The sequence below is a fragment of the Notolepis coatsorum genome (genome assembly GCF_963971535.1).
Source record: "Notolepis coatsorum genome assembly, chromosome: 15".
NCBI classification, from domain to species: domain Eukaryota; kingdom Metazoa; phylum Chordata; class Actinopteri; order Aulopiformes; family Paralepididae; genus Notolepis; species Notolepis coatsorum.
In genome coordinates, this window is record NC_140179.1 from 52474019 (window position 1) to 52488561 (window position 14543).

Genomic DNA, 14543 nt, shown 5'->3' on the forward strand with positions numbered 1-14543 from the left:
ACGCCAATGGATTTAACGTTATTAGCTTAACGCCTTATAAATAGCTTTGCAGGAATTATCCCAGATCATTCCGATATAACACTCATATTCACCACGGTATAAAACGGGAACGTATTGATGAAAAAAATATTTATTTAATGCATCTTAAACGGAAGGTTCTTAGTTCTTACTGTCAATTGACAATGATATTGGATACATAGCTATAATAATATAGATTTAGCTCTACAAACAACGTGACGCACAGTGAAAAGTTGTAATGGAAAGCTGGCCTAACTAGAGCGGGCCCAGTCTAATAGCTGGCACTGATTGAGTTAAGCTGTGAAATAATGTCTGTATTATTTAATTGATTGTTGTGATTTTGGTTTGTCCCTTTAGGAGGAGCTTCCAGGATAAAGCCTGGGATAGAAGCTCCTCTGGGAGGAGGAAGTAGAAGCAGGCTTGGAAGAGAGACACAGCTGTGCTGGAGCTAGTTCCCATAGCCAAGGGCCTAGTTGTTGCGTGATATTTTGTTTGTATGAAAAGTTGAATCGTTTTGCATTTCTTTGCTCTTATTTTCAAATGGCATTTCTTTATATGTAAATGCTACTTTATGGTAATTAGTTGTGGTGCAGGCTGCAGCCTGTTTTTCCACTGGTGAACAAAAGAAAAGAGAAGAATAAAAACCAACCAAGTTTTTCCACCGCTTGGCCACATCCTCACACTAAGTATCAGAAGGGTTTATCCAATTAAAACCTGATCAAGAACCACGTGTGATGTGTCAGAAATCAAAGCACGGTTTCTTTACTTTATCTTTTTTATGTAGACATTTATTATTGTAACGTATAGTATAACCAATAGGGCATACAGACCCTCATCTGCACCTTTGTTTACACTGTTTATTTTGATCATATATTTATATTCAGATTACATATTTTTTTGCTATATTATGTCTTTCTTCTATTACCCTGCCCATACCTGTACCTCCCCTCCCCCCTCCCCCATGCTGTGTCAGGGGATGTGTCAGACTGTGGTTGTACTGGGCGGCTCCTAGTGGTCAACAGTGTCTGTGGTTGTACTGGGCAGCTCCTAGTTGTCAACAGTGTCAGACTGTGGTTGTACTGGGCAGCTCCTAGTGGTCAACAGTGTCAGACTGTGGTTGTACTGGGCAGCTCCTAGTGGTCAACAGTGTCAGACTGTGGTTGTACTGGGCAGCTTCTAGTGGTCAACAGTGTCAGACTGTGGTTGTACTGGGCACCTCCTAGTGGTCAACAGTGTCAGACTGTGGTTGTACTGGGCAGCTCCTAGTGGTCAACAGTGTCAGACTGTGGTTGTACTGGGCAGCTCATAGTGGTCAACAGTGTCAGACTGTGGTTGTACTGAGCGGCTGGTGTGAATGTATGTAACTGTGTGAATGTGAAGGATGGTGTTGCTGAAAAAGAGCCTCTGTGCTCAGAGAACCTACCCTGGGTAAATAAAGATTATAAACAGAACCTACCCTGGGTAAATAAAGATTATAAAAAACCTACCCTGGATAAATAAAGATTATAAAGAACCTACCCTGGTAAATAAAGGTTAAACAGAACCTACCCTGGGTAATTAAAGGTTATAAACATAACCTAAACCTGGGTAAATAAAGGCTATAAACAGAACCTACCCTGGGTAAATAAAGATTATAAAGAACCAACCTACCCTGGGTAAATAAAGGTTAAACTATGACTGGAACTCAGCCCCCACCCCCCCCCCCCCCCCCCCCCCCCCGTTCCTGAAAAGTAGTCTTTTTGGAGATATGAGGCTTGTGCAGGTGCCTCTTATCTCTCTCCACCTCAGGCTGAGCTCTGACTCCTACAGTATGTGTCCACGAGCCACAGCACAAAACCTGTTCTGATATTATCGACACGTGACAGGTGTCCACTACGACTATGTATTCTATGTTTTCTATACGGAATGGGGAACTAGTATTTAAAGGGACATTCCACTGCCAAATAACGTTATCAGGACAGCTGAAACCCGTCCAATTTCCCCACCGTCGACTGAAAACAAACGTCTTCAATAAATATCTGAAATATATATAGTTTTTTATTAAAATAAACTACTAACCTTCTTACTGTCCTTTATTATTATGTACTTTGCTACCAAGTAATCTACTATGCCTATACTACTACCTAATGTGTCTATACTACTACCTATTATGTCTATACTACCATTTACTAGGGGTGGGGGGGGAAATCGATACGTAGTAGTATCGCGATACTTTGCGTGGCGATACTGTATCGATACAGGGACGCCAAGTATCGATATTTAATTATTCATAAAATTTAAAAAAAAAATGTATAAGGAAGTTGCATTGTTCATTTCAATACCTGTAATAGTACAGTAGTCCACACACACACATGTGCATTCAGTTAAGTTGGAATATGACTAATACAAACAGTTCAGTTTGTCAGGTACATGCAACATAGATTACAGTGTTTACATCCGTCTGCTTGAGAAAATACCATGTTCTGCAATAAAAAATGATTGAAGTGAGATGAACTACAGACTGAACTTTATTTTATTAGATCAAATAAAGTTGACAGTTTTACTTTGCAGTTGAAAAAAGGTAATAAATGAAATTAGATTTTTTAGCAATACTCAGCGTATCGCGATATATTTAGTATCGCGATACTATCGTATTGTGACGCAAGTATCGCGATAGTATCGTATCGTGAGGTCTCTGGCGATTCCCACCCCTACTATTTACTATGCGACTATACCTACAGTATACTACTACCTACTATGCTAATATGTCTGTACTACTATCTACTATGCTAGTATGTCTATACCACTACTATGTACTCAAGAGTGTAGCACTCAAGTTTGACACTGCTAGATGAACAATACCACTTAGCCGCCAGAGGTGAATCCCTCCTGCTGACTTGTTGTTCACAATTTGCTAAAAAAAAATAATAATAATAACGATATAATACAATTTCTAAATGTAAACGTAATGTTATGCTCAGTTAGCAGAGCATGAGTTTGCTTCATGAAATGACACCACGCCACCAATAGATTCTCCAAACTTTAACGAAATAACATTAAAAAGTGCTTCTTAACGTTACAAGTGAACACTTCTCTCTGCTGCTCTGACTGTGTCCTGTGCCTGTCCTCTGCTTGATAACCAATGGTTCTCGAGCCGTAACGGCACATGGGGCAGGAGCCTATCTCCTGTTTCTGTAGTGTGAGGCAGCTTGATGTACAAGTACACCCCTTGGACATGACGCTAGTATGTCGCAAGGACTTCCCCCCAAACCAACCCTTGATGCTGAGTGTCAAGCAGGGAGGCTATGGGTACCATTTTTAAATAGTCTTTGGTATGACTCGGCCGGGGCTTGAACTCCCAGACTCCCGGACTCAGGGCGGACACTCTACCCACGAGGCCACTGAGCCGGGCTCTGTCCTCTGCTTCTATCACCACAAACAACCTGAGAGACCCGAGTGTTTGTTGTTGTTTTGAGTCGTTTAAAAAAGGGGAATTCCCTCTGGGAAGATGTTTCCCCGGGGAGATACCTACACTGAAAACCACACACTGTGAGGAAAGACCTACACTGAAAACCACACACTGTGAGGAGAAACCTACACTAAAAGCCACAAACAGCTCAGAGAGACCTACACTGAAAACCACACACTGTGAGGAAAGACCTACACTGAAAACCACACACTGTGAGGAAAGACCTACACTGAAAACCACACACTGTGAGGAGAAACCTACGCTGAAAACCACACACTGCGAGAAGACTTACACACACAAAACACTGAGGAGAGACCTACACTAAAAACCACAGAGTGAGGAGAGACTTGCACTAAAAACACAAAGTGAGGAGAGACCTACACTGAAAACCACACTGTGAGGAGAAACCTACACTAAAAGCCACAAACAGCTCAGAGAGACCTACACTGAAAACCACACACTGTGAGGAGAAACCTACACTAAAAGCCACAAACAGCTGAGCTCAGAGAGACCTACACTGAAAACCACACACTGCGAGAAGAGACTTACACACACAAAACACTGAGAGACCTACACTAAAAACCACAGAGTGAGGAGAGACTTGCACTAAAAAACCACATGGTGAGGAGACTCAAGGCCCTCCCATAGTCGAGCAGACTGTACACAGAGCAGACTCCGCGGAGGTCCGCGCGGACTGACTCTTTGAGCTTTTGATCTCAGCGGACGTCCGCGCGTCAGAAAATAGGAGCTTCGCACTTTGCACTCTGCTGTGGGTCTGCTTTGACTCCCTTTGAGTCCGCGCGGACATCCGCGGAGTTGCTCTGTGTACAGTCTGCTCGACTATGGGAGGGCCTTTACACACACAAAACACTGAGGAGAGACCTACACTAAAAGCCACAAACAGCTCAGAGAGACCTACACTAAAAGCCACAAACAGCTAGGATATACCTACACTAAAAACACAAACAACAAGGAGAGACCTACACTAAAAGCACAAGCAGTTAGGAGAGACCTACATTACAACCCACAAATGGTGAGGAGATACCTACACTAAAAAACATAAACAGCTAGGAGAAACGTGCACTGAAAACCACAAACAGTCAGGAGAGACATCTAAAAACCATGAGCAGCTAAGAGAGACCTACAGTAAAAGGAAACGCAGAGACCTACACTAAAAACCACAAACAGCAGGGAGATACAAACCACAAACAGCTAGGAGATAGTAGTTACCTACACTAAAATCCACAAACAGCGAGGAAAGACCTACATCAACAGGCAACTCTTCCCTGTGTAGGTAAATGTAAACAACAATAAACAAACAAACAGCAGCATGATCCTGTGACAAGATTCTCAAATCCATCAAAACAAGACAATTAGTTTAGTTTAGTTTAGTTTCTAGTTGCTGAGGGAACTCTGGATCCAGAACCCCTGAATCACCCACGTTTGTCCTTTTATCAAACTTCTATGATTCCGTTCAGGCGATTCAATTGAATCACAGAATTATTCAATTTGATTAAAAAAAGGGCGGCAAGAAGGAAGTGTTTTGAAATGTCTATTGATGTACGAGAATTATGGCCATCTGGAGAGTATTACCGGTAGTAATGAGATATTACGCAGATTCGCACGCGCACACACACACACACACACACACGGTGCATAATAATAATAATAATAATAATAATAATAATTGCTAAATACTATTGTATGATATTATAACCTGTGGGGTCAATGAGACATATCTCAGTAGGTGTGCTTTAATTCACAGGGGGAACATTCCACCCAAAAAAAGAGAGCCAATTTATTCTGCCCAGGTGCCCATAATCTCACACATATTGCAAAATCACCAACTGTTTTGAGCAGATTAATTTTGAGAGGTTTGAGAGTTGTCATCATTACAATCGGCACATATTCCAGGAAGTATTAAATACAGTTCAGTGAAGTGATTAAAATAGATGTTAATTAAGTAGTAAGTTTCTAGAAAGCCACATACAAAGGCCTTTGCTATTTTCATAGTTTCACTGCATTTTAATGCTTATACTTAATACAATACATATTTAATACTTCCTGTAATATATGATATCATAATGATATCACACGCTTCAACTCATTAGTCATTCATTCTCAAACCAATTGAATAGAGTGTTTCTTTAAAGGAACACCCCAACATTATGAGAAATGAGCTTACCGTCTTCTCCAAAGTCAGACAAGAAGATAGATACCAATTTTCTCTCTGTGCGTTAGGCCTGTCCCTGACTAAGGATTTGTATAGTCGACTTTGATTGGCCAGAATTTGCAGATAGTCGACTTATTAATTATAAATATTTAGATTTTTTTTGGATCATTCCATTTGGGCTGTGGGGGGTGCTTAATGTCTGAAGAAGTCGACTGAAGGCTTCTTGTCCTCTGCGAAAGCATGCAATTGGTCCACTGATGGATACATCTTGATTTTGTCTAGTGTGTTCATTAGACAGGTGACATCCTCTTTCAGTGCATCTGTGCCCGTTTTCTTAGGCAGTTAGCCTCGCTTGGCTCATTTGACTAAGAGGTTGGCAGTCGACTACGGCTCCTTTCGATCGATTAGTTGACTATTCGACTAGTCGAGGTCAGCCCTACTGTGTGTTCAGTAGAATCTGGCTTGCGGACCAGCTAGCCTATAGCTATAGCATAAAACTCTGGGAGAGGTGTTTTTGGCCAACAGCTTGCCTAGCTGGTCTGTATCTGCTAATAACTGTAAGAACTGCAATAACAACAACACAGGAGATTCTGTCGCTGTGATAAAAGACGGTGACCTCTGTGACCTCTGAGACTCGTCCTCAGCGCTGGGAGTCAAAACGACCCTCTAGAACAGTGCTTCCCAAACAGGGGACCTTCAGGGAGTTCCAGAGGGCCAACAGCCAAACCAATGTTATCTCAGCTACAGGAGTCTGGACTTGTCTGGACTTGGATCAAGTCCAACAACAGAAATCTTCTCAGACGGGCGTCCCGGAGATCAAATAAAACATTTGATCAGACGGGCGTCCCTGAGATCAAATAAAACATCTGATCAGACGAGCGTCCCCGAGATAAAAATAAAACATCTGATCAGACGAGCGTCCCTGAGATAAAATAAAACATCTGATCAGACGGGCGTCCCGGAGATAAAATAAAACATTTGATCAGACGGGCGTCGCGGAGATAAAATAAAACATCTGCTCAGATGGGTGTCCAACGCTTCATTTGATCAACGTAGGGGGTACCGTTGAGAAACACTGTATCTAGGAGGAGGTGAATCGCATAACAGGCAGCTAGAAAAAATGCTGACTTTCCACTTGCCACCCTGTTGTCAGGGGCGGTATGTCGAGCACATGCAGACATACCCTACTACACTACATGAATAGACCCAGTGTTTGTCCTACTGCTCCCAAGGACCTACATTTAAAAAGGGGAATGCCACCAATTTTAAGAATTCCCATATGTTCTTTCTGTGGCCCCAGGAGTAGCTCATGTTCACAACTAATGATTGGACTTTCCTGGGCCATGGAAAACAACATTGGAATTCTTAATTCAGGTGATGTTCCACTTTAAGATGTGGCAAGACCTATTACACAGGTATTAAAGGGGAATACCACCCATTTGAATATTCATTCATATTATGTTCTTCCTGTGCCCCAGTATTTGTGAACACACACCACTCTCTCCTAAAGCTAGAAATCAGAGAGAGAGAGAACCCTCCAATCTATGATGTCACTGGGATGTGAAATCGGGGGCGGCTCCATAGATAATGAATGGGGCTCTGACTTTGTGAGGCCATACAATGTTAGTGTGAGCTCTTACACCTAGATTAGGTTTATATTCTAGCCTTGCTAGAATATCTGAACCAGAATTAAAAACTCATTTGGGTGTAAGAGCTCACACAAACATCTTATGGTTTGAACATTGAAAATGTGGGACCCTGATGTAAAGAACAAGAGTGACAAACGTCTTTCTCTGGTCTGCATCCCCTTAACAATTGTGTGTTTTGAGCCGTACTGTATTGTACCCATTCTACAATCTGTTAAATAAAGTTTTCATTCATTCATTCATTCATTCATTCATTCATTCATTCATTCATTCATTCATTCATTCATTCAGTCTCGTAAATCCAGAGCCCCATTCATTGTCTATGGAGCAGCCCCATATTTCACATCCCAGTGACATCACAGATTGGAGGGTTCTCTCTCTGATTTATAGGATAGTGGTGCGTGTTAAGTAACAAATACTGATTGAACTGTCCTGGGAAGAACATAGGCGAATTCATTCCCCTTTAAGCCCTGTGTCTTCATTGACAATGAATGGGAGACTGATTTTGTGGGCCCACAGAATGTTTGTTTATTCTACACAGTAGCGCTCTAACACAGAAACTGTCTCTGTACATGCAGGAATTTCCATGGGTGTCGCTCAGTGTCACCTAGAACACCTTTAACACATTCCCAAAGTTTGCACACCTTCATGTACCCGAGTATTCCTTTCAGTTCAACCTGTAACTGTCTTGGACTGTCTTGGACCAGAGGAATAACATGTTTTTGGGTGTAGTTTCCCCTTTAACAAATTAGCCTATAGTATTATTTCCACAAAAGGCAACTCAACGTCATCCATCAAAGTTGTACACACAGACAGAAGGCTCTGATAAACGTCCCAAAGGTCTAACTCAACATGTTGAAAGAAGGCTGTGTACACAATGCAGGCTACAGCATTTATACAGGCTTCTTCAAAGCGTCACAAGTACTCTGGTCAGTGATAACTTGATGACTTAATGGCCTAATGATCAAACTCAACGCGTTAAATGAAAGCTGGTGTGTGTGCTAAGGACAGAGGCTATACATTTTTTTTTCTTCAACGTTGTCAAAGGTAGAGGCTTTGTCTTGAGGCTTTAAATACACAGCCGTTCGGTTGCAGTGAGTTGTTGTTGCATTGAGTTCTTCTATTTTCTGACAAAACTTTTAAAGCTGCTGATGATGTGTTTCCATTTCCAAGATAATTCCTCTTTTGCTTTCTTTTTTTTTCCAGGAGGGAAAAAAAGCTTTTCACCAAGTGGTTGATGGGAGCAAACACCCAACTAAAAAAACAGACTCACCTGTTCTGTTCCTACAATTCCTCTGCTCTCTATTGGAAGAGTAGGAACCGAGAGATCTGTCTGTCTGCGCTGTCTGCCTCCCTGCATGCATGTCTGCCTGCCCGGCTGTCTGTCTGTCTGCCTGTGCGTCTGCCTGCCTGCCTGCCTACCTGTCTGTCTGTCTGTCTGTCTGTCTGTCTGTCTGTCTGTCTGTCTGTCTGTCTGTCTGTCTGTCTGTCTGTCTGTCTGTCTGTCTGTCTGTCTGTCTGCCTGCCTGCCTACCTGCCTGCCTGCCTGCCTGCCTGTCTGTCTGCCTGCCTGCCTGCCTGCCTGCCTGCCTCTCTCACACTACCTGTTGGAGCAGTTTCCTGCCATTGGATTCCGTCCGCTCCCGCGGATCAGAGGCAGCTGCAGCAGTGTTCTATTCAAGAGAGACTACGGTGGGGTCTCCCCCGAGAGCCTCGCCCAAAACCACAAGGTTCATCTGCATGAGGCGGCAGAGAGAGACGGAATTCTTAATTCAGGTGATGTTCCACTTTAAGATGTGGCAAGACCTATTACACAGGTATTAAAGGGGAATACCATTATTATGTTCTTCCTGTGCCCCAGTATTTGTGAACACACACCACTCTCTCCTAAAGCTAGAAATCAGAGCGAGAGAGAACCCTCCAATCTATGATGTCACTGGGATGTGAAATCGGGGGCGGCTCCATAGATAATGAATGGGGCTCTGACTTTGTGAGGCCATACAATGTTAGTGTGAGCTCTTACACCTAGATTAGGTTTATATTCTAGCCTTGCTAGAATATCTGAACCAGAATTAAAAACTAATTTGGGTGTAAGAGCTCACACAAACATCTTATGGTTTGAAAATTGAAAATGGGGGACCCTGATGTAAACAAGAGTGACAAACGTCTTTCTCTGGTCTGCATCCCCTTAACAATTGTGTGTATTGAGCCGTACTGTATTGTACCCATTCTGCAATCTGTTAAATAAAGTTTTCATTCATTCATTCATTCATTCATTCAGTCTCGTAAATCCAGAGCCCCATTCATTGTCTATGGAGCAGCCCCATATTTCACATCCCAGTGACATCACAGATTGGAGGGTTCTCTCTCTGATTTCTAGGATAGTGGTGCGTGTAAAGAGAGACTACGGTGGGGTCTCCCCCGAGAGCCTCGCCCAAAACCACAAGGTTCATCTGCATGAGGCGGCAGAGAGAGACGAGGGGCTGAGATTATTCTACAGGTTGCAGTGGAGAAGTTGGACGCGCCTTCCCAGAGAGAAGCTCTTACTGTGGTGCTAAACCAAACTAAATCAAAGCGACTTACAAGTTCTGTACGACAAGTCAGCAGGAAGGGTACAACTCTTACAGTTGAGTAACAATGTTCATCAAACAGTGCTGAAACCTGGGTGCTGCAGTGATGAGTGCATAGTAGTAAAGACATTAGTATAGTAGGAGTGCATGACAGTATAAGACAGTAAGAAGGTTAGTGTTTGTGTTTTTTTTCATTTCAGATATTGATTGAAGAAGTGTGTTCTTAGTCGATGGCGAAGAATTGGTCGGGTTTCGGCTGTCCTAACTGTGGTGGGAAGTTTGTTCCACTATTGTGGAGCGAGGACCGAGAATAGGCGGCTTCTGTGCTTCTATGACTGGGACTCTGGGAGGGACAGTCAATGCATAGATATAACCAACTCCTCAAGTGGATGGTATAGGTCACATGGTACCGATCAGGAAGATCGCAGACAGAGCAACACAAAGGTAGTTTAGTAACCTTTGTTCATATTAATGGTAAATTGGTAATACAATTTAGGTGAGGTCAAAATCAATATTGAAAAACAAAAATGTACTGGTACTGATTTTAACAGCATGTAGTAGCCACTATTCTACAGGTGTCATACAAGTGCAGTCAACCTTCCTCCTGCCTTGCAGAAGATCAATGGAACATTGGACCCCCTCCTGCAATCATCCCTATTGTTCAACGATAAAAGATTCACACAAGTGCCAGGGTGGTGCACCACGTAACGCACTGTAGTGCAACGCGGCCGTCCCGGGTTCGACTCCCGGACCCGGCAACCTTTGCCGAATGTCTTCCCCCATATCTCTCTGCCGGACTTGTCCAATAAACTAATACAAATCTACCAAAAACATATTCACAGAAATAGCTGCGCTCACTACTCTGCCCCAAAGGTTTGAGAGTTTCCTTTTTCTCTCTGTTGAAACACAACAGGGTTACTAACGGCGAAAGGAAATAACTCTATAAAATAGCCTAATAATGTCTGAGTTCCAGTGGGTTCTACCGGAAGACCGTCGTCCAAAAGATTAACGCAGACAAGTCTGTGAATGTATTCAAGCATAGTTTCGTAGAAAGATCAGAATAAGTTGAATTCAATAGAAAGCTTTGAAGGAGACATTGAATTTAACAGAATAATTACACAAGCCTCAATATACAGTATAACAGTCTGACCACATGGCTTAAGGCATACAGTATAACAGTCTGACGACCACATAGCTTAAGCCTCAATATACAATATAACAAGTCTGGCCACATAGCTTAAGCCTCAATAGTATAACAGTTTGACGGCATGGCATATCTTACATGAAACCTTGGGGTTGGAACCCCCCCAGGGGGTCACAAGATGATTTGTGGAGGTCACGAAAATATATACAAACATCATTCTTGTTAAATATGAATATTTGAAGTCGAAAGCCCTCCTCCAATCATTAATCAAGTGAAATAGCCTGAAAAGGGAAACTAAGATGGAATTATTTGCGGTCAGAATTCACCATTCTCTCTCTGCTTCACCATGCTAGGGGTCATTCTCTCTCTGCTTCACCGTGCTAGGGGTCATTCTCTCTCTGCTTCACCGTGCTAGGGGTCATTCTCTCTCTGCTTCACCGTTCTAGGGGTCATTCACTCTCTGCTTCACCGTGCTAGGGGTCATTCACTCTCTGCTTCACCGTGCTAGGGGTCATTCTCTCTCTGCTTCACCGTGCTAGGGGTCATTCTCTCTCTGCTTCACCGTGCTAGGGGTCATTCTCTCTCTGCTTCACCGTGCTAGGGGTCATTCTCTCTCTGCTTCACCGTGCTAGGGGTCATTCTCTCTCTGCTTCACCGTGCTAGGGGTCATTCTCTCTCTGCTTCACCATGCTAGGGGTCATTCTCTCTCTGCTTCACCGTGCTAGGGGTCATTCTCTCTCTGCTTCACCGTGCTAGGGGTCATTCTGTCTCTGCTTGACCTCGATGGGGGTCATGAAAAGGTTTTAGAGGTCACGTCACATGGTGAGGTTGAGAGCCACTGATATACAGCAGATAGGAAGCACATGCCCCAGAGGACACCAGAGCAGAACCTAACTCAGGGCCTCAAGCCTGCAAAGGAAGTGACCTACATTTGGACTAATTGGTCATTGCTCACATTGGGTATGCACACACACACACATTGCATGCTGGCACCATAGCACCAAAGCCCTGCCTGTTTTAGAGTTAGGCTAAAACCCCACACGTCACCATGGAGACGGCCCTCTATTGTGGGGGAAGAATTGCTCCACTTGAGGGGTCCTGGCACGTCCATGAGTAGCAGCAACTCAGTGTCCAGCCAATGGAAGAGAGGACCATTCATCATTCAGAGCGCACACACACACACACACAAAACTAGCATGATTATAATATATTATTTCCAATGCTTGTTTTAAATTGTAATATATAATTTCTCCTCACTAATGACTCATAGCCTATCCCTGCCTAATTCTCTTTCTTCAATAATAACCCTATACCTAACCTATACTAACCTGGTTTGTTTTGGTAATTACAATACCATAGCATGAAGTCTACAGGATAGTCTATCACAGACGCAATCGATTCAAGGGACAGTGAGTGACCAGCAAACATGCGAGATGTTTATATACTACTACTACTACTACCACAGCAGACAATAATGTAACCAGGCACAGACAATGATGTAACAGTTGCGGAAGCGTGGTGTGCAACTAAAATCAGATATGAATAAACTTTTATCTTTCAATTAGGCTCGTATAGCCTACGTCACTTTACCTTGAAACAGGTGCGGAAGTGTGGTGTGTGCAACTCTGATGAACTTAAAAAAATAAAATGTCCCGTTCAAAAATCGTTTTCCTTTTTGACAAAGTATAGTCTAATCCAACGGGGAGGGGTGGAAAAACACGAGCTAAACTAGTATTATGCTCCGTGCCATAATAACAATAATAATCCCCAGTAGCGTCATCGGTCGTCCAGGCAGCAGGTAGCAGCTGGAAGCAGGAGTTCTGGGGAGTGGCTGTTGTTGGCAGGTTTCTGGTTAACTCCTTCCGCTCTTTCTAGTCGTTCACCACTGAGTAAAAGCCCATACAACCTGTTTAATAACCTGTTCTGTTCTGTCGTTTCCCCAACAATACCAACTCGACATGCACGGCCTATAGTTTGTGAGACGATCGACGCGTCTTGTCCCACAGCCAGGCTAGAATAAAATTATCCCCTTATAAGTCATCATGCGATCCATTAATAATCACGCAAACGCAATCATGCGGTCAAGGGTCCGTCAGTGGAAGAAACTTTCAATCACATTGCATACAACACCACTTAAACGGTAACCCCACCTTTTTAGTAAAGCTTTTATTTTTCTAGATCCTGATGACGTGCTTTTTTTTTTTATCTGTTGCATTAAATTTTTTAACCTGTAGCACTTTGAGTTTGTCAAATCTAAAGTATTATTATTATTATTATTACATACACACCACGGTCAAAAACACCCGAGTCCACGCCTGCGAAAGTTACACAGCGACCAGTAACTATATAACCGTATCCTAGCCCCCCCCCCCCTCTTTTTGCCCATTGAAATGGCAGGCAGAGAAGGCGACTGTGTAGTATTCATATGCTGATGAGCTGGCACAGATATGAACTCGACAGCCAATGTGATATTTGTTAGGGACATGCCTATAGGCTGTAGCCAACTCCCAACAGACCAACACACCTCTGTTTTTTTTTTTTTTTTTTTATATATTCCAGCAGTTCATTATATTAAACTGTATACTTGCTATGGCATGATGTAGATGTATCCTTAGTTAAATGGTTCATAAAGATCCACTCAAAGCTTTATTCCTTGGTGTTTTCACATCCTAGACTTATGAGTTTGTGATGCAGTTACTACTGGACCCAGGACCCTAAATCTAGGCACATGATCTTCTGGGGAAAACGGCATAGTTTCCCTTTCCATGTCACTGTGTGTATAATGTATATAGACATATTTCCTGGATCTTTTCCCTCCTGTTCTCAAAATACACATCATATAGTCATAAAAACCGCATCTTGTAAACAGGTTCCCCCCAAAGCTTTTTTCATAATAATTTCTTTACCCAAGCTTTCCCATAGGCTTTCTGATTACTGTACATTCCATAATAAAAGTACAGATAGTTGATTATGAGTCAATTAACTGTCCTAAGTGCAGAGGATGCAATCTGAGTGCCAGAGTATGTGTCGAGAATATAGTTGTGATTGTTTCCATTTCAAATAAGGATCAGGCCTACATGTAGCCTATTGTACACCTGAATCTACCGTGATGAAACTGCACCCCCGTGTGGCCTAAACTTGAAATTACAATATATTTCACCCCCTCCCTTCTGTGTAATAGGAATAGGCTACAGCACATTTAACCCTTTCAGATGTACAATCTCACATATGGGCAGTGGTGGAAATTATTTTTACTCAAGTACTTCAAGCTACTTGTACTTTATGTGAGTATTTTCCTTTTAGGGAACTTTATACTTTTACTCCAGCGCCGCGTCCTAAAAGTCTGTGCCGACCAACTAGCCCCGGTATTCACTGACATAATACCTGTCCTTAGAACAGGCTGTCATCCCCACCTGCCTGAAGAAGTCCACTATTATCCCTGTACCCAAAAAATCCAAGCCTGCTTGCCTCAACGACTACCGCCCTGTAGCTCTCACCTCCATAGCCATGAAGTGCTTTGAGAAGCTAGTAAAGGGCTACATCT

The 14543-nt window shown here is 42.8% G+C and overlaps 1 protein-coding gene across 2 annotated transcripts in view; it reads right to left on the minus strand.

Moving 5' to 3' along the window:
- arhgap27 (Rho GTPase activating protein 27) overlaps nucleotides 1-13359 on the minus strand; it is a 101880-nt gene extending 88521 nt beyond the window's left edge. The window contains exon 1 of one of the 2 annotated variants that reach the window (XM_084331136.1): nucleotides 13288-13359. The gene's annotated coding sequence lies outside the window, so the exon portion shown is untranslated. Of the gene's footprint in view, nucleotides 1-12589; nucleotides 12784-13287 lie in introns of those variants that run through there. The other variant, XM_084331135.1, reaches the window with a different exon arrangement.
- Between the last annotated feature and the right edge of the window lie 1184 nt (nucleotides 13360-14543).